A 20,673-nucleotide genomic window follows, 5' to 3' on the forward strand; every position below is an offset into this window, starting at 1 on the left:
GGTGAAGCTGACGCAAGGCTTTGGCGTCAGCCAGCCGCATGAGCTAAGTTCAGGGAATCGTGATGGTAATAGCTTTCCTTGGGACGGCTTTATTCTTTAGCTTTAGCAATGACAGGTTAAATCAGAAGAATCTGTTCATTAGGAAACTAAAATTGTATATGGAACAGTTAGACGGGGCGGAGTGTCAAAGTGGCTTCTTTTCGTTAGTTAATCTGTCCAGTGCTCTGACAGTCAAGAGCTGGCTCTGCTAACGTGACCGACGTCGGGCATAGATCGCAGCTGAAGATCGGTCAGTCTGTGGGAGGTTCGAAGGACAACACCCCACATCGACAGGGAGAGGGAAACCCCTGCCCGACTCAATTTTCGATTGGCCCATTCGGGTAAGTTGCGCTCACTCACAGTTGATACCAATGCGGACGTGTTCTAACGTCACTGAACAGTAACGCTGCAGTTGGAGAAAAAAGACTCGCGGTTCGTTACTCATTAGGACTGCTCAATAGGCTCGGTGCACTAAAGTGATGCACTGAAGTGCTGGTGGAGGAACCGCAAAGCGGGGAGAAAAATGGTCGAGCGATAGTGTCACGAGAACCGTTTGGCGTATTTGGCTGAAGGCTGCTAAGTCGCTGCTAGATTCTGGATAGCGAATACATGAGGTGGTCGATGTGTTAGTTATACAACCGTTTTGGTATCAAAGCTGTAATTGCGTATTTTTTTAGTACATTTAATAAGCATACATATTAACATATCCTATGCTATAAATTACCATGCCATTAGCATCAATCAACCAAGATCCTAAGTATCTCGCTAGCTTTTTGTGTCAGTGTGGCCTCTGGCAGAAATTATAAGATTTTTCCATCGATCGAGGCCCACCATAATACACTGAATCATAATGTTCTATAAGCTATTAGACAATAGAACACATCAATAAAGTTTCTTGAATAGAGACCAGTATGCGTGTTAGCAAACAACAACAACGCCAATATGTAAAGCCTGCCTGAATTTCTCCTTTTTTTTTCTTAATTAATTCACTATAAGACCGAGTTGAAGAAGCAAGCTACTCAGCGAGTCCGATTCTATAAATTGCCGCGTTCGTGTTTTCCGGCTGTCATTATCATCGTCGGCGTCATCGATGCGGCTGTCTTATACAAGAGTCAGAAACGAAAAGGATTAAAAAAATACGCCTTCTTACTTTATTTGACGGCAAAACCTTAGGAACGCTTTTAGCTGGAAAGGATGGTATTGTTGGAGTGGGAGCAGTTGGAGCAATATAGAAGCTTAAATGACAACTGTGAGCCTAAATTCAAACAGCGACTTCGAAGAGATTCGGGAAACAGCATCCGCCATAGCACACTAGCTCTAGCCTCATATGCAAAATGAGATGTTCAACAATAACGACAGGTTTTCAAGTAAGGCGACTGCTGGAGATAGACACCATCTTCCTTTTTGTCCGAACGCCAACGGACCAATCGTGGGGTCATCGGATTCTACCCTTAAAATAGGCTATGGGGTTACTCAGGGAAAAAACACTAGAATCGGTTAAAACTAGTGGATTGACCGACCACCAAGTTAACTCGGCTTAAAAAACGAGTACATTCGCTTAAACGGTTACTACCGTTCCTGTTGCTATACTGATAAAGGGAGTGAAAGTAAAGGCTTGTATTTGTTTGAACAGAAATTTGCCCAGACGAAATCACCTGGCAGGCCGGTGAACCAATTGAGGTCGGTCACAGGTTGGTACTTACAGGACGCAAAGACAAAACAGATTGTCTATGGCGCACGAAGTCTAACTTTACTCGTCGTGCGCTTCAACTGCGTGAGAACGAAAAAGCCTCCTTCTTTGCTTCAATCCCTTGTGCCATGACGATCTAATGAGCCAGACCTTTATGTAACGTAAGGCTCTGACAAAAGAGTGGTTGAGACTATTTATTATCCTTTCTGAACAACCACCGAGGGGAGAACCCTCGAGATTTTCATGGCGACGGACATAAGAAGACGTTTAAGGCAGCGCTTAGTTCTATATATTAGTTCTATATATATATTTTTTATAAGTGTTAGTTCCGCAGAAGGACATTTGATTAAGTAGTAGGTCAGACTAAGCAAACCTTGGGTTTGTATCTCTGAAGTGGTCAGAGTTGATTGTGTGCGACTTAAAGAAAAAAAAAATTATTTCACTAGCGGTAGAGACGTATAGGCTTATAAAATATGGGGGCAAAAACGTCAAAGTTCAAGCGGCTAGCTTCCAGGACTAAAAGAAGAATGTTCACGCAGCCTCAAGCTACTACCTACTCATAAACATCCTCTGAGTAAATAACAGTAAACCTTTATTCCAAGGAGTGAAACCAAAGAAAGCCGCATCCCAGTATGTCTCATTGAAAAAGCGGCATTTATCCTTTCTTTCATTGAAATACGTATCTGCCAAATTGACAACTGGTATTGGTAAATATGAATCTGTTATGTAGCCGTAGATTTAGAAACATTAGTACTGGTCAAATATATAGTTGTTTTATATAGGCAGATGGCACTTTTAACTCTTATGTGCAAGAGCAAATGTTCTGAACAACAATCGATTGGAGTGATAATCTTGGGGAGAATATGACGTCACCAATGAATCCAAAAATAATTGAAAAATACACAATTATATGTGGTCTTCCGACGATATCAAGCTCACCTCTGAGACTGAGATTGTCGAGTTGAGCCTCCAAAAGACGCCTTCAAGTTATAAACCTAGCCAGGCCTGAGTAGGCGAACTATGTCAAAAGCTCCCTACAAAGTACTGTATCCCCACTGGATGCAGATTTTGACAGGAAGTGAAAAAAATCAAGGACCATTAAACAAATACCTTTTTTAAAGGACGTTGCACAGCGGATAGTTATCTTGCCCACTGAGGTTACGAGCGCATGATAATGGTCTATACAGCGTATTTCCTCATGCTTATTACTAATTCATGAAGCGTACGTCTTGAAATCAAGACGTGAAGTCGTTGTGGTTGTATCTCTTTTGTGTGAAACGTGCGACATACAAAGCCGAGAATGGTCGACATGGCCGGCGATTTCACCCAACAGTAAATTGTGAAATTGTGCGGCCCATAATCTGAACAAACTGGGTTTATATACAAATTTATATTGACTAAGTAGCTATGCGAACTTTGACGTATTCATAAAAGCACTCCAAATTCTCTGAGAAATATTCCCGGTAGGAAATATAAACAGCATTATATTTGAACTTTTCCACGAAAATATACCAGCGATTTATTAGACTTAATACAGTGCCGCATTGAACTCAAACCCGTACGGCATTATACGTTATCTGCAGATAGTCATTTACTTCTCTCGTATCCCATATCGAGTTTTTTTTTTTGTTTTACCAATGATCACTGGTGGAATACAACATACGATTAGTCGCCAGCGGACCAACAGTCACCCGATGATAAACAGCGTGCGTATTGGCATACGCACAGTATCCCTATTAACTGAATTTAGATCACAGTCAAATGCAAGATCGTCTCCTTTCACGTGGGGTCTGCTAAGAATCAGCAATATATCGGCAAGTCAACAGGATATGGGCACGAGGGTAATCTGGTAGCAGACCCATTTATCTGCATCTTCTAGACTATGACCACGCTTAAATGTCTGTCTTGCCACGGTATTATTACAAATCCATACTTGATTAGTTGGCTTTGTCTTTAGCTGATCAGAGAAACGCTCCGGACGTAAACAGTGATCCGACTATACGCCACATTCGATTTGCTACCCTCGGGGGATAACTGTCAAATGGTACAGGCGTTTCATTATACAGTTGCCGTAGCTCTGTTTCTGCGATTGCTATTATAAGAATCTAGTAAGCAAGGAGCAACTTGAACAAATGTTTCGGGTTTTACCTCTTGCGCGTTGTTAAGTGTTAGTTCAGACCAAAGAAACACGGTCTAAAACGACGCAAAACTGTACAGCGTTTTAAGGCATCGGTGGCTTCTATCCGTCAGCTTAGAGAGCGCTAGGCTCGTTGTGAACGTCCTGAAAAAGGTTTCGATAAAGAAATTGAATTAGCTTAATTGACGAGCTGAAGAAGGCAGATTTGCCAATGCACGATATATACCCGATACGATATATATAGCAATATATTATAACATTCAGAGAAAATGAGTTATTACGGCACATATGACTTTTACGGATCGTATTAATAATCATAGTAACACCTTACTGGCAAATCTGTTAGTACGAGGCAGTGTCGATCTGTACGCGTCTTGCGGGATTTGAATAGGAGGCCACAGATTGCGCGTTCTATGTGCGAAATTAATGTTTCGAGCTTTTCTATTTAATGTTTCGACCCGTAATAGGGCGACAGGCAACACGTTTTCCTGCTACACTTAAGGACTTTTTGTGAGCTAGTCTAGGTGCTACTGCCATAATTCAACACTGCTTTAGACAGTCGGCGGAATTTTTAAGCACTAAAAGACCGTGTGCTTACGTCCACCTATGAACCTAGACCTCACGTAACTAAGGTGACCTTAAATTAATGCCATACCAAACAGGTGATTCCGAGGACTTCTTTACACAGTAGGCAAAGCCAAGTTGTTACAAAGAGTGAATAACAGACAAATACATTGGCCGCGCACCATCACAAAGAAAGGCAAACCATGTTCCTGTTACGCCATCATGGTACACTGATAATTTTATTAATCCTGTTCAACTTTTTTGCGGAGTCTGCTAACGAAGATTAAACCAGTGCGGCGTGAGAACGAGCACATGGGGTTAGGGAGTCATAGGCGCACGTGAATCCTGATTCCCCATTGGCCATGACGTCCTGACATCGCAATTTAATGCAGAAATTTAGCGCTTAGTGGTACAGGACGCGGCTTCCGTTTGAAGCTCTTTTTCAGTGAATAATTTAGGAAGTTAGCGAGATATGATTTTCGTAATCACAATTCTATTGTTAGACCAATCTTACATATTCTCTAACAGGTCCATTAGGGTGGCGCAAATGGCAGCATTGTTTCAGGCCGTTCGACTTTAACTATGTGACCTCATATAACGACCACATCTATACATAGACTGGTGCGTAAGCCTTCGAGAAAGATCAACTCCTACCACCATCATATCCGAAGCTAATGTGTTGTCAAATTTGACATTTTAATAATAAATTCGGAAAAACTTGTACTGCTGGTAAAACCGTCCAATTGTTTTCAACAGAGGTAGGTAATACGGTCATAGAGGTAAATATCAACTAATAGAAAATCCAGCGCATTCACACTGTTTTACTTCCGCCAATTAACATCATCACCCAAATCCACGTATTGAGAATTAGTCTGGAAACAAACGACAATTAAGAACTCAGAATAGCTTTATGACCATCCGAAAGGCTAATACATCTTGACCGACCTTTGGCCTACACTAGCTTTAAGCTTACGAAATATGCTTAGGGCCTATTACTGGTGCACGTATTCGACCTTTGTAGCCATTACATTGGTGGAGATTTCCATATGGGTTGTCGGCATACGGTAGAACCTTCTTTGGCATGAAAGACATCTTGCTAGCAAGCTGGGCTTTCTAAGATCTGATACCTCAGGTCATGGGTGTCATTGTCGCGGTGTAGGTAAATACTTTTGTGAGAAGAATTGTTTAACTCTTCATCCCCGTTCTGTAAAGGCCTTGATCGTAAGTTAACGTACGGACGAAAAACAACGTACGCCTACGCCTTTTTCGAATTAATCAAAGTTAGACGACGTCCGGGTCGATTTTGGGAGCACGAAAGTTGGCAAACTGTTCTTTATTATTTTTACTATGGCGTTTCTCCCTCAACGTTATATGCCTGTATCTTGTCGTCGAATATATAGGTATGTTGGAGAAACTGTTCAAAAAAAATATCAACACTTTTACTGGGAATGACGTAGTTAAGTAAATTCAGATTTTCATGTCCTCACACAGGACTCAAAACCATTCCCCAGCATGACATGACCGTCGGCGAAGCTTCTGCTTTCGGCTGTGAACAAGTCCTACCTGGTCTTGACACATTTTAGGCGGCCGCCGTACGTATTGGCGGCCCTGTCCAAAAGTTGCCTTCAGTTGCTAGGCGACTGCCTTGAATGGGCAGCATTCATGTAGAGTGTTTAACATGCCAGTGGCTACGGCAAGGCTTAGACTAGCTTAAACTAGTGACCCATCTGAGCCATTCACGGTGTAAAAAACAACCCACGGTAAAATGACGCTTGTCAAGCAAAGACTTCGTAAATGTTTGCCTCTCTGCTAGAAGGGCTAAGACTGGGGTTTTAGTTGGGATGTTCGTTGTAGTTTGGAATGAAAATCGCCAGGAAATTCTCTAACAGTTTATCAGTATCAGATAACAGATACCCATAGTGGAATGTGTGCGGCTTGTGGGTTTTAATCCTCAAGTAACATACGATTGCTATTTGAGAAAATCCAGAGAAGAGAAATATAAAGATTTATTTTTTGGGACTGTTTCACAGGATTACACGTGAGGTTAAAGGTTGTAACTTTCGGCACATATAGCATATACTTTTTTTAAGGTTTATTGCCAAATATGCAATCCAGCATACCATATGTTTAAAGCTCCGAAGAATATCGGGAATAATGTAAATGTTGCTAATCAGCCAGTAGCAGCTTTCTGCTCATTTAAAAGTTGAGATTCGGCAATGCTAAAATTGTTAGATGGTTTTTATTCAAGCTTGAAGTAGAGCGCGTTGAAGATGAGGGAAATATATGCGTGAATTCACTATATTTTATAATTTAACTTCGATAAAAAACAAATGTCTTCCACGCCCATAAAAAAATGTACGCTTTTAATGGGTCGTTGGTAGAAACGACTCAGAGATGTTCTGCCCAAAGACGGTTCTGTCATTTTCACTCTGGGAATTTCTGTGCGAGACACGCAGCTGTACTGGTCGACCAATTACGAAAACAGTCGATGAAGTTACTACCGAAGTTGAGCAAGATCGAGTAGCCGTAAGATCGGTAAAAAACCAAAATAGCTGTAAGCTATTTTAAGAAAGCTAACTGCAAAAACAAGCTCGATGTTTAGGTATCACACAAATTGATACAAGAAACACACGAACTCGAACCACTGATAAAGTGATAGATCATGGCTGACGGAAAACGGTAATATGCAATTGCCAAAAAAAACAAATAGAACTATGCTCTACGATCTGTCGCGAAGCTCAGGCCGTCGAAGAAGACGATTCTATGCGCTTAACAGAGTTGGAAAGGAATCGTGCATTATAAGTTGATGCCGCCTGGCAAAGGTGTGCCATGTGATGATTTGGGTCTTTACTGTCAACAACCGACAGAACTCCAACGAGTTATTAAAAAAAATTGACCGGAACTAGTGAATAGAAGGGATGTGTTCTTCCATTGGGACAATGCTTCACAATGGATCATGTACATGTTTAGGTACTCCGCGAAAGTTGAGCGAACTTTGAATGGGAAGCCCTCCGTACAGCCCGGATCCTGCATTATAAAACTATCATCTGCTTCAGTGTCAGCAGGCTTCCCTGTATAAATCTTAATTTCAATATAGAGATGCAAGAATTACCTGTCGCAATTTTTCCGCCTAAAAATTACAGAACTTCTACAGTGATGAAATGATGGCGTTACCAGAAAAGAAAGGTAAAAGAAGGTCATCGGTTAAAAAAATGCGCATTTTGTTCAGTAATATTATTTTAAATCATTCATAAAAAATATTTGGTCTAATTTTGGTTCGAAAACGGTCAGTACTTTTCATCAACCCAATATATCTATACATTGACTGGGTCTGAGGTTATTTTAGGTCCGCGATCCCTCCGCCTAACAAAATATTGCACTTCATTGTCGTTTGGCAAAATCCAAGTATGCTCTTCGCGGGTTTCGGTAGGACATTGAGTCGACGGCCGTGGACCCTCTCCTAGATACACCCGCAATGATAGCTCACGGTTCAGATCCTATGAGTTTATAAGTGAATGAGTAGGGGCGGAGAGTCAGCCGCGGGTCGATCTTAATTGCTTTTTGGCGCCTAGGAACTTAATGATCACGTTAGGTTAGTCCAAACAGCGTTAATTAGATGTAGTGTTTATGCTATTTCGACACGTTTAGATAGCCTTAAGAATGTATTTAGTGAGAACACAAGCTTTCAAATTGAAGCCACATGTGTCCGTCTGTCCGTTCAAAGACATTTTGTATACTTACTATTTTTCATCAATGTTATCATAATCGTGTAGTCGTTATCTTCGTTTCAGACTGTTCGGAATGCTAAAGCTTCTTACCTATTTTTGTGTATTGTAAATAGGTCGGATAGGATAAAGATAATGTATCAAGCAGACTCAATTATCTGTGATTCTATAGAACTTTCTAAGTAGTTAGACGATGCATGATGTTTCCTAATCTTATTATGTCAAAATTGTTATCTACTATTACAGGTTCGCTCTATGCGCTGTCGAGCAAACTAGGTTTTACGGGACAACGTTCGGCTAAATTTACCTTCGCCGGCACCGACTGTCGCAAGTTTTCGACGTGATAGCGTTTGGTAATCTAACCATCTGTCGAGAACCGGCTGCTTTCGTTTGAACTATTGACTCTAAACGTCCGTTTTCTTTTTAAATGCAAAATACCTTTGTTTTGACTGTGTCAGGAAACATTAAAGGGCGGAGATCTACTTCAATTGTGGACGTTGTGTTGCGTTTCGCTCCTCTGCCAATAACAGTTCATGCTGAGAAATCAAAAGGCAGTGACTAGAAAGGCTCGTCGTGGTTTTCCTGTTTGCGTACCGCCAAGCTTTCTTACCTCCCAGAAGGTCTCGTGCGCAACGTGTTATCTCAGTAGTATTGTGGTCTATCGTTTGTTTCTACCTATTTTACGGCTCTTTTTCTGTTCCATCTACTGGGGATCTTATTTATTGCTGTGGGGCAGCTCAGACGACCTAGTCGACCCGGCCTTTATTCTCTCCGTAGGCGTGTCTCGCAAATACGCGTGTACCGCATTATTGTCCATGCTGATCTCAATTACGCTGTCATGCCGTCACGCGATTGAGGGTCGCAGGGCCCGAATTAAGAGAGATGGACCTTTGATGGCGGGATGGAGCACGGCCATCGTAGCGGGATAACGTCGTTTCGTGCTCGTTTTAGTTCACATCCCGTCTTCGGCTGAAACCATGAGCTAGCCCGCACTTAATTGTCTTGGAAAGAAAGAACTCTGCATATGGACAGAGTCCTGCCCAAGAATACCAAATGAGAACTAACAATACTGATCGGCTCGTGAAAGCAAACGTAAGATCCTCATCGATCGTCGAAAAAACACAACGACGGAGCGCTAATAATAAGATACAATTGGGCAACACTATAACCACTTCCTGGCTGGACCGCCTTGGGTCCTTCGAACTGCGCTATCATCAGATCATTCTATTGAAACTGTATAATAAGCGGACTAAGCTTGACAAGCTTTCGGATTTGATTTTGAGAACCATTATGAAATAAGTGCTGAATGCCCTTAGAATACTTTGCTTTGCTTAATAAAGCTTAAAAAATCGAGTTTCCCATTGAATGCTATTTGCTAACGGAATCGTCAGGCAAAACGCTCCAGCAACCCGTTATTACTGTGCCCGCTCACTAAAGATTCTGAACTACAATTTAATCCCGTTAGACTGGACTAACAAAGAATACAAACTGTAGCTTTCCACCCCGATATTAGAAGCTACCAAATAGTTGACGCTTACTTTTTTTATTTGCTCCAAAAAGGCATCGAGACAACGAGACAGACATTTTCCATCTCGTTCCGAATCGGCATAGGCTACCGATATATGGAGGCTCCTTAGGTTCATGTGACTGGTTTTCACATGCCCGTAACATGAGTGCTATAAGGAAAAAAAGGCGTTGTTTAGCCTAATCCTTTAGAGAATCCAATAATCAACAAAAAGACTCGATTCCTAGCTCCGTTTGTTGTACAATAGTCTATATTTTAACTAAAACATATGCAGCGAGAGCTTGTCTTTGCGTCTGAATTTCGTATCATCTGATTCTAAAGTGCATCTTTTAGCGCGTCACTGGTCCCGTTTTCCGAGTATATCTAGATTATTAAATTTTTCTACATTTAGAGGAAGCTGGCTCTAGCTAGCTACTTGTTTGTTGTATGAGAGATAGTGTCTGCGAAACGTGCTTCAGTCTATAATTTAGTACAGCCCTGTCGGTCCTGGAGTAACTCTTTGATGGAACATGTCTTGGCCTCCTCTTCCTTCATTTTACTGACATATCTTTATCGGGTTTTACCTCATTACGTTCCTCAGGAGTATGCAGCCCACGTGACAGTTTATAAAAATTGACTAGTTCTAACTAGTACCGTTATAATATTACTTTTTCTCCTTGTATCTAGCTGGCTCCTTTTTAACATCTTTGTTGCATTGGTTTCCTACGGCATTGTAGTAAATGTGGTCAGTATATGATAGGGGAAGCACCCATCTTTCAGTCTACTTTCTCCGATTCTCGTTTTCTCATTTATTAAACATCCTTTTTTTCGCTGCGCTTTCGTTCTTTTGTTATTGCGATTGCCCGTTGAAGAAAAAACGGGCGAGGAAATTCCTGTAATACATTCTTTTGGGGACTATCCCAGGTGTTACAAGTGCGAAAAATCAGGTAAGTAAAGGCGACACTGATCGTCGTAAACGCCTTATTCATACTGAGTCATTTTTTCTGTCAACGTGTATCCATGCAGACAGCACATGCGTATGCGTATTCGTATTCGTGCTCATAGCGTAGCGTCTTCGCTCATACTTCTGTGCATCTTCCAGCTCTGCTTGAGCTCTCGATTAGCCGTTGCCTCTGCTCCGTACCGTTGGGCTTTTCCTCGCTGCTATGGTGCCTGGCGCAAGCCAGCAAATTCAGTCATTCTATCGTAGGCACGCCTCACAGCGAGCAAACGGGACGAGGGCCTGTAAGCTGAAAGCACCAGAACCACGACTCGTGAAAGAAAAACGCGATGCACAACATCAACGGGGGCAACACTTCTCGCCTAGTCGGAGTCGGTTCCTGTCACTGCCGCAACTACTTCCACTAGACTTTTTACTGTGACGATGATGGATGATGATTTAGCTTGCATCGCGAGGGATAGTGATGACATACCAGATGAGACCTGGCAGTCAACAACAAACAGTAGGACATAGTAAAAGAGAACGCTAACATAGCAATCGGCCGATGTTGTTAATAACAATGCGAAACCCAGTGAAAGAAACACACTGAAGGCAACAGCCAACGACGCAGACATCACTCCGCCACAGATTTGAGGCGGCTCAACTTGACCTCTACGTTTCGAGTTCTACGTCCGGTATGGTCACTAGGCATTCCATAACTTGACCCTGCTTGCAATAGTTCGCCAGTCGTCTCCCTTCACGAATTTTTTTCTAGCTGAAAAAAGGCTGGCCCCACACACATGACAAAGTTCTCCGCTAACAAAGAGGCAGAGGGCTGTTTCAGACTTTTGCCGACTGAAAGACTGCGGAAACGCGCTCCTTAAGGATAAAAAGACGGAGTGAATTAGAGTCAAGGGGCAGTAACAGCCACGGCGTCAGCTGTGGCATCCACAACGAAGGCCTTCCGGGCACTCTGCCTCGTTTAGGGTCGCCTGCACCGGGAAAAGTTTTTTGCAAACGCGGAACGGAAGAATAAAACAGAGAAGAATAGTTTTTGAAACAGCAAAAGTATAAGAGTCTATCACAACTTGATTCATAACTTGCTTTTGCCCCACAAACAGCTTCCACGGAAAAATTGACTTAATTTCGCCTGAATATGCGCTGGCGTTCAGTGTCTCCACCTTGTACACTGACACAATTTGGCTTCGCATTCTATGTCTGGAAGTTGAGTAGCGGAGCAGCTGTAGATGTTGGCTGACAGCTCTGACATTCCTAACATTTCCATTTCTCTAATTCTCCATATATATGCATATATATATATGGAGAATTGGTCTGTATATACATGGTATATGTATATATACCAATAAGCAAAGATTGATTTTTAAGCATACAGCGTCGTGTAAGGCCTGCTTCTAAGGTCCGTATGTATCGAAATTCACTCTGATATTCTACCATGATAGACAAAATACGCAAGCGTCTCAACCAACAGAGAGCTTTTCTTAACCTCGACTTTTACTCGGGTCAGCCAACCTTAGCATTATTGATGTAGTGCATCTTATACCATCTCCTATTTATGTTGCTGGTTACGTTTTGGAATCGCTTCGTTTGAATCAGGCTATTGGCCAGCTTTATCGGCCGTGCCATCATCACCTCTATGTCAGCCCACAGATCGCCGCTAAAGGCAGCTAGCGGTAACCCAAAGAAATCCCAGTCCAATTTGAAGCATCAGAGTGGACAGGGCAATAGAGGGAGGTGGCAGCTCCGCTTCAACAGACGGCATGGAGAACGGTGGCAAATGATCGATGGCGTACGGCAAAGTAAGAGAACAAAGAGTCTGGTGTTTCTTGCTGCTGATCTAAGTAAGACAGATCTAGGCGAGAAGTTTCAGATCGCTAGAAAAGTTTCCATTCTTCTGGAAGATATACGAATTGTTGAAATGCGACTTCTTAGTGCGACCCCGGATGGCATAGCTTGTTTCCGGCGCAGAACTGCATATGTCCGTGAGATATGTGTGTATGCATTTTCAAAATTTAACCATATAGTTTGTATGGCGATATATGGTAACTGTTATTGATTGATTTCATGTCATGGCTGGCTACTTTAAACAGCAACGGCCGTGACGCACTTATGAAGTTGCCTAGGAAACTCGTATCTTAGCTATACATTAATCGTTGAAACTGTGTTACAAGCATAGTAGCTTAAGATAGATGTCATCGTAACAAATCCTCGTTACCACTATCTCAACTGGGCAAGGATTTTCCCCAGTGTAAATGAGATACGGATTTTCTGGCCTAACGGGTACTAGGTTGAATGTTTCAATAGAAGATTTTTTAGCAATACGAATTCACTATTCGAACAACTTACGGCTATTTTCGTGGCCGATGGTTTCAGCTGTTCAGAGCTCCTTTCGGGTGCCTGCCAGAGAACTCGGTACGAGGTATTAATCCAGGGGTATTAATTTCAAGAAGGGGCCGCTATTGTAATATATTAGTATGGTTGCTATCATTAGTATTCAAGCAGGGCCAAATATAAGGCTCACTCATATTTGAAGATACCCAACATCAAACAACGCTATTTCACTGCTGACTCTGTAATAATCGTGTGATTCGCGTAATTTCAACAGCCGACACTTGAGTCAGTGGTCAGATGACACGGCAAAAGGATCCTTGAAAATGCCGACTACCTCTGATCTGAAAGATTGCGCGACTTTAAACGTCCCAATTGATATTCGTTCAGATCGGATAAAATTCGATTCATTTTAAGGTCGGCTAATGGAGCGTTGGGCAAATAGCAACACGCTTTTTTCTTCAGCAACTATTATAATGGCCACTTGCCTTTGCAAGCAAATGTCTGATGCTACTGTAACCGCAATATGTAACTATACATAAAGTGTACTTCAATAGATTCACAGAGCTTTCTGTGCAGATGCAGTGCCTTTGAAACGATACAACGTTCAGGTAAACAAATACGTTCCAACAAACTGGTTCCGCCAGCCGCTAGGGAACTCCAGGTTAAACGGTAAACTGCACTCCTTTGACCATCAAGAAAAAAAGGGTATGGTACGTTCACACAAAGAACACCCTTATAAAAAATATTCCTTAAACGCTTTCGAGTAAATACAAACTCCGTACTGCATCCATTCCTTATATAGGCCGTCGATCAGGTACCGGGTTGTAAAAAAGCAAAAGATGTAAAGCCTACCTACGTAGTGTACTATCTTACATGAATATTTGGACATGGAGGATCAACGGTCTTTGATAAAGCATGTCCGTGAAACATACCTCCACTTCTGTAATTCGGATGAATGCTCTGTTTTTTTCTGTTCTAATGGAAAAATATTTTATACACATATAATTACTATTAATATATTTGGCGCCACCAATACTCTACTTATTTTCTATCTGAATATTAAGCTAGTTTTTTACGTTGGAAAATACGTGAAACTTAGGACACTTGAATTATTATAGTTATGGCCATGAAGATGCCAATGCATACACTCGTCCGACGTCTACTGTTTCTCATTTTTTTTTAGAAGGCAATAAACATTTCAGAAATCCAACATTATTTCTGCTCACGGGAACACTTCAAGTACATTCCGATTTCTGTTTTGAATTTCCGAGTGTTCCGAGGGATTTGTGTTTGAACTTTCCGAGTTCCTATTCGAGCAGGAGAAGCTCACAGGCCATTTTGAGTTATCCATGTATAATAATTCCGTTTACTATAAGGGCGTACGCCTACGAAAAACTTCGATAGCAAGTAGCCAATGGTAAATGACAACGCTGTAAAAAAAAAAACGCTAAAAAAATAAATACCATACTAGGAAATGATTACTAGAGAGACTTGTTAAGTTCGTCGTTTACCGAATCATCTATTTCCTTCTTTGTTCATATATATATATGTAATAAGTCATATACGTAGCAATGAACATCCTGCGGCTTAAGCGCTGCCCAGAAACTAGGTCGATGAGAAGGGCTTTGCCCCCTAGGAAACGACCTTGTCTATTCGGTAGCCGAGCTTAAGTCAATTGTACTATAATCTAATTTATGCTGCGTCAGTGTCAGCCGTATGTATAAGTTCGTTTCCGATATCCATACACATAGCAGATTCTCGCGATTGCCACGAGTTCGTCTTGATCCTATCAGCCAGAACGTGTCATTTTGGACGTTACTTTCCTTTGTACAGCTTTTATTCCTGCTTTGTAAACTACTTTTTTGTACAGCTATTGTTTACGTAAGAGAGTATACAAAAAGTTTCGTTGTAAAAATTACGTGATGTCGTTGGCAATCGGAAATACGTCCTTTTTTCTATTAATTTTCTTTTTTCTCCACCGACAGCTTACATTCGGGGTAACGCACTAGTACTGCTTCGCGTGCGCGAAGCACAGAGTAACTCATCATACAAGCTATGGTCAAAGGATTGCACAGTTGATACTTTATCAATGGCACTACCTGTCTGTTTCCTTCTTTATGTGAGCCCACTCAGCTTTCTGTGGCTTGCTTGTCACATAGCTACATGAAGCAGTACTGCCGCTATTGCTACTGTTGTATCTTGGATTCCCATGAATTATGCATGAAACAAATGCTAACAGCTTGAAGTCGCGGGTTTTCGGTGTTCGATTTTAGGCTTTTACGGCTGTTGCGGATTTCTGTTAGGGCCTGCCAGACCTAGTTCCCTCTGGGCCTCTACCTAGCGTTTGTCAGCCTCCACTCGGCCACGCGAAATACTCAGATTATAGGGACAGTTTCTATTTAAGCTAGAGCTTTTCATGCATAAAAGAACGCCGGGTAGGTGAAGGTAGTGGGGTAAAATGAAACACAGATCCTACCCTAATCCCCCGGGGGTGAAGTAGCGGTTGCGTCTAAGCTTCCGGGTGTTGCGAACACGAACAAACTCGAAGGTAGAAGCAAACTGATGAACTTTTCCCCGATAATACTTCCACGTGATTAAACCCGCTATCCGGCAGAGTAGCAGTCGCTGACCTCGATCTGCCTTACCGATGATTGCTTCGAATGTTACTGTCCTCTTGTGGCTCTGCCGGCCACTTTTCATAGTAGACGCGCCCATTGCCATAGCTACGCGAATAGAGAAAACTCGGTTAAAGCCTGTTGAGCAATAGGGTAACGTCCTTCTATCGCGCTCTCAAACCTGACGGCGCTCTTTAGGAATACTCAGAAATTTGCACTCAGGCAGAAACTCGATGTGTTACTATCATATTGACCATTTGGCGCTTTTGCGTAATGCAATACGATAGGAGGCAGTGAAAGGCAGTGCTATGGAAATCGTACAGATGTCGTATGGAAGACTCTGATCTGGATGGGTGCCGAAACAGAGTTGCTTATTTTTGAACAGGGTGACATATAGACAATACATATATCGTACAGGAACCTTTTGATTTTCACTCAACGACAGCTACCGAAGACATCCATTTATACGACTAGTCACAGATACACTCGTCTGAGTTTTATTTTTATCACACTACTACTACTATCAGCGATGTCAGTGCATAGTGTCCAGCGGTCCTTAGATCCTAAAAGTAATTACATATAGATTTATGCAATATTATTGAATCTCGAGCACATAAATTTTTCTTGTGCAGATCACAATTTCTCCATGTTCATATAGCACATAAAGCCCAGCATAACATTATACATGCAGTTTTTTCCATTTGATATTATCGTTTTTTCTATTAGATAACAAACTAAAAGCTGCCCATCTATATCGTCTTCAGCAACTGTATGAATCGTCATACGCACGAATTATCCATCGGATGATGATCGTCCACAAACAATGAACTTCAACGAGCTCAGGAAGCATGCCTCGTGTTCATTATAACACCCAGTCCTCACGGTACGTAATTTTCAGTTGTCATTCTTTTTGGCTGGGTGGTGGTGACTCAAGGGGCAAGAGCACAAAAGTCCCAACTCGACGTCAACGCGAGTTCATTGTTGCCGATTGGGGTATGTGCTGGGGTATTTGTCGGTGTGGCACGATCTAATCCGACTCAAAAATCCGACTGATTCGCTAACTCCATGTTAATTGTCGTTGTATTTCTAACGGGCAGAATAGTACCTTCATGTAACTGTCTGATGTTGAAAAATATTCCCGTTTCACGAAGCTATCGCAGACGTAGGCTGCTGTGGGGTTTATGCAAGTGTAAATAGACTGTAAATAGACTGCGTAAATAGAAAATAAAAAGCGACTGACCGTAATACGGCACAGAAACGGGAGTACGTACTATTCAGGTGAGGGTCATTCGAAGCTGTCGGTTCGATGATGGATTGTAGATCCTCCATCGAGAGTTTGTGTGTTCAAGCAATTCGCAAACTGGAACATTCAAGTTATGCTGAGATCACTACAGTTCCACCGCCAGATTTCAGCCGCGTTACTGCTTTTACTTAGAGTGGAAACGCGCAAAGGCCGTAAGTCTGCTGGACGGAAGAGGCATCGTACTAGTAACACGGTTGATAAAGCAAGCTATTTATGTACGTGAATACGAATGTATGGCCTGGGCAACGGTAAAGGCGGGCCATTCGCATTAAGTATAATAATAATCTCGTAACGTATGCAAACGGATGTTAACGAGTACCTTCTACCTGTTTACGAATGAGAAGATGGATAGAAAACAGTTAGGAACAGCATTTTGCTTGGCAATTCGGATATCCTATTTAGTACTAATTTGTGTAACGTTTTTTTGTTTCTGATTGAGGTTTACAGTATGAATTAGATCGGAATAATCATCGGATGAAGTGATTAGATCGGAATAATTAACGATACGTTAAGGACAATCATGAATGAGAGAGCGTAATGATGACAACAGTTGAGTGTTAATTATTATCATTTACTACGTGGAAATTTTGTAAACTTTGGAAAATGCCACAGTGGCGAAACAGTGTTCCATACGTGATGAGAGTACCTACTTCATGAATTATTACATGTGAGGTGACCTTACTAAGCAACATAACAAGTATGTAGGGTAAAGTGGCCTCCATAAACTCCCCCATAAATAAATAAATAAAATAAAAAAGAAGAAATTCCCCCTGTAAAAGCAGCCAATACCTGACACTGCTGACATGCTACTTTAACAGGAGGACATATGCTTTATACTATTTTCGGTCTACTGGTAGGTTTATTTAGTAACCAACGTCTACCCTCTTAAAAAATTGTGTTCATCCCTTCCATCTTACCTATATCTTTTCGGCAGTCTTGTTATGTCTACCCACGACCTCCTTATCGATATTCTTGCTAATAATTGAGACAAGATTTCGGGATTGCTTCCGGGACGTTGATAGGAAAAAAATAGCGAAGCCAAATGAATTGGACCTATCAGCCTTACTTTTAGGTGGTCTGCAAAGTACCGCGTGGGCACAGTGGCTCGCTTGTCCAGCTTCGGCCTTTGACCTTCTTGAGGCGGTTCAGCATAGGCTTTTACTACGGTTAACGTCAAGATAATTTTTTACATGATACAGAATAATCGTATAAGTAGTGAGACAACAGTTGGCTATGTTTTCCTCGTAATTACTAAGTTGTGTACGAGGCAAATGGAAATTTATTTTTTTTAATAAGCAGTCGTCTTATTGCTACAAATTCCTTTTTTTTTCGACGGCCAGGAACGGAGCTTCGTCGTTGTTGTAGATCGTTAATCTCTAACTGTATTAAATAGCAGCTATAATAACAGTGGAATGGTGATAAGCGTTAAGCCAACAAATGATTCGTACAGAAGGGAACAACAGTCCTATCTTTAGGACGGGAGGCGTTTCAGGTTATACACGTCACGTCGCCTCTTCGCTTGGCCTGTAAGCGCTTCAGCCAGTTAATGTCCGACAGCGGATACCGTAGCGATAAATTGTTTGATCGGCAGCTTATTGGCCGTCGTATGTTGGCAAACCCTTCCCAACAACAAGATAGCGATAACATTAGGGAACAAGCAACGGTACGACAACGGTTAGTTGGTTCCGTATTTCAGAGTAACTGTACTGAGAAGTGGCGGCAACGATAGAATCGTTTGGTGTAGTTGACCTTTGCCCCAGCAAACGCTGCTAGTTGCCCGAGCTCGCATTCGGACCATTGTTTTAAAACAAAAGAAATACTTTAGGGAAAAATAGGTCAGCATCTGATTGCAGATTTAGTTTTTGTCCTGAAACAGCTGTACGCAAAGCAACAAGCAGTTTGTCACCACTACTTCAACGGGAAATTGTAGGTCAAGATTGAGGAGTACCTACCTAGCTGCCAGTTGGTCAGGACAATCGCATACTAGAACGTGTATTTATATCGTAGGCACAAGACCTTCGTCATCTCTCAATATGATGCTGCGTTGGGCAAACGAGCTGACTTATGTTGACTGTTCTTGCTATACATTAAATTTGTTTTCTACCGGAAGAATAGAGCTGATGGAGGCAAAGAGATCGAAATTTTTGCTAGTAAGGACAAGACTGCCGTGTGATCATGAAAATTAAAAGATAGTGCAAACGAAAACTAGATAGTCTGTAAGGGGAGACAGAATTATTTTTTTTCTTTACCGACACCGATTTAAATCTATTTTTCTGTAAGCCATATAACAAAATGATCTTTTGTGCAACCCTAATAGAGATGTTCGAATTAAGTCGATGCCAATCTTCTGTAAGCTACATCTAAATGAAAGCGGGTATTTGGCTGGCTGTTTTTGCATGTACAATCCTTTGTGTTATTTTGCAAACCCCGGATACGCTTTCGTGTCTGCCCGCCAGCTTTTCGCACGTAAGCATTCACTTGTTGCTTGAAACCGTAGCTACCAAAGTTGCACCTTCGAGATGTCTTTCACACTAAACGGATTACGCATCTTCCTCTGCTATCCGTGCAATTATCTATAGAGTTACCGTTACGTTATAGCGTTACGTTAGTCACAATAGTACTAGTGTCAGACAAAAGCTCCTAAAGAGTCTTAGACACAGTTCTTTATGGAGCTAGATTGAAAGGGCCAATATATATGTTCCAAGAAGAATTCTTCGCAGCAGACGAGAGCGTAGAAGTTTCGGGTTTAAGACACGCCAAGCAGGTTCAGCCTCGCGTAGTCGCGTGATAATTCAATACTATCGTTAGATATTTAAAAGTTGTCACTAATCATTCTTCAAATGTGGGCCAATGGACAGGATTTTACCTGTGTGAAGCTTTCGATGAAGACTTTCCATGAACCGTGCTGTGTGGTTTTAAGGTTGCAGTCATTTGTTTAGGAAGATTGTTTCTCTTGGAATGCGATCTCGATGAAGACATGGAGAAGATGATTGGTCACGAAGCCGGGCGGACGCGTGTCGCGATATTCAAAAGTTTCGAAGCGATATTTTAAGTGCCTCGAAGGCGGAAAACTCAGAGGCCCTCCTAACCGATAATCAACAATAACAAAAAAAAAAATAGAAGTATCGTCTCAAATACATAGATACGTTTGCTTGTTGGTTTATATTACGATAGAAATTAGGTTCTAAAATGCATCAAACAGTGTATTAGGGGAAGCGTTCCTTTCAAGGCTTTCATTAGGTCCTTGCGGTACAATGTGAAAGTATCACGCGAATTTATTGCGTTACTGTCGTCCGCATATAACCGCATTGAACATGACCTATGTGCCTTTCTTTTATGTAGTAGCTGTCACCGAGGCTTCGCGTAATTGCTCTGTATACACTCAACATGAGGGCAAAAACGGTATCGATTATATTCTAGTAGACTTATCTTAGTATATAACGAAGATCTAAATGTTTCCCATTGCATACGTGTTTCACTATAAGCTTAGTTTAAATACTGTTCGTATATATCGCCACTTGAACGCGTCGTTTTCTTCTCATTAAATATAGAAGACTTTAAACGGCTAACGGATCATCAAATAACCGCCATCACAACGCAACCTTAAATGGTCCAGTTACAGTGTAAATTTTAGTTAAAACGACAAAAAAACTACGACACAAATTATATAGATATATATATATAGGACGATGATCATAGGTAGACTTTTAAGCCTTGAGAAAAATGTTCGTTAGCTCTTTTTATAGAGTCAAATCCAGGTCGCGATCGCTGTTATTATCATAGAAGACGAACTTGATTTTCCCTCAG

At 41.6% G+C, this 20,673-nt stretch overlaps 1 protein-coding gene and 1 long non-coding RNA gene across 14 annotated transcripts in view; one reads left to right on the top strand and one right to left on the bottom strand.

The window, feature by feature from the left end:
• LOC111243040 (uncharacterized) overlaps positions 1–20,673 on the bottom strand; it is a 277,350-nt gene that overhangs the window by 177,776 nt on the left and 78,901 nt on the right. The window lies entirely within an intron of this gene.
• LOC111242841 (uncharacterized) overlaps positions 1–20,673 on the top strand; it is a 163,776-nt gene that overhangs the window by 58,392 nt on the left and 84,711 nt on the right. Inside the window, exons 5-6 of one of the 10 annotated variants that reach the window (XR_015319304.1) lie at positions 16,328–16,446; positions 17,314–17,415. The exons of 6 other annotated variants lie outside the window; for them this stretch is intronic. This is a non-coding gene — a long non-coding RNA (uncharacterized LOC111242841). Of the gene's footprint in view, positions 1–8,401; positions 9,513–16,327; positions 16,447–17,313; positions 20,651–20,673 lie in introns of those variants that run through there. 3 more of the 10 variants (XR_015319303.1, XR_015319306.1, XR_015319308.1) reach the window with 3 other exon arrangements.

Source organism: Varroa destructor, unplaced genomic scaffold (genome assembly GCF_002443255.2).
Source record: "Varroa destructor unplaced genomic scaffold, Vdes_3.0 BEIS01000001.1, whole genome shotgun sequence".
In the NCBI taxonomy this organism is placed as follows: Eukaryota; Metazoa; Arthropoda; class Arachnida; order Mesostigmata; family Varroidae; genus Varroa; species Varroa destructor.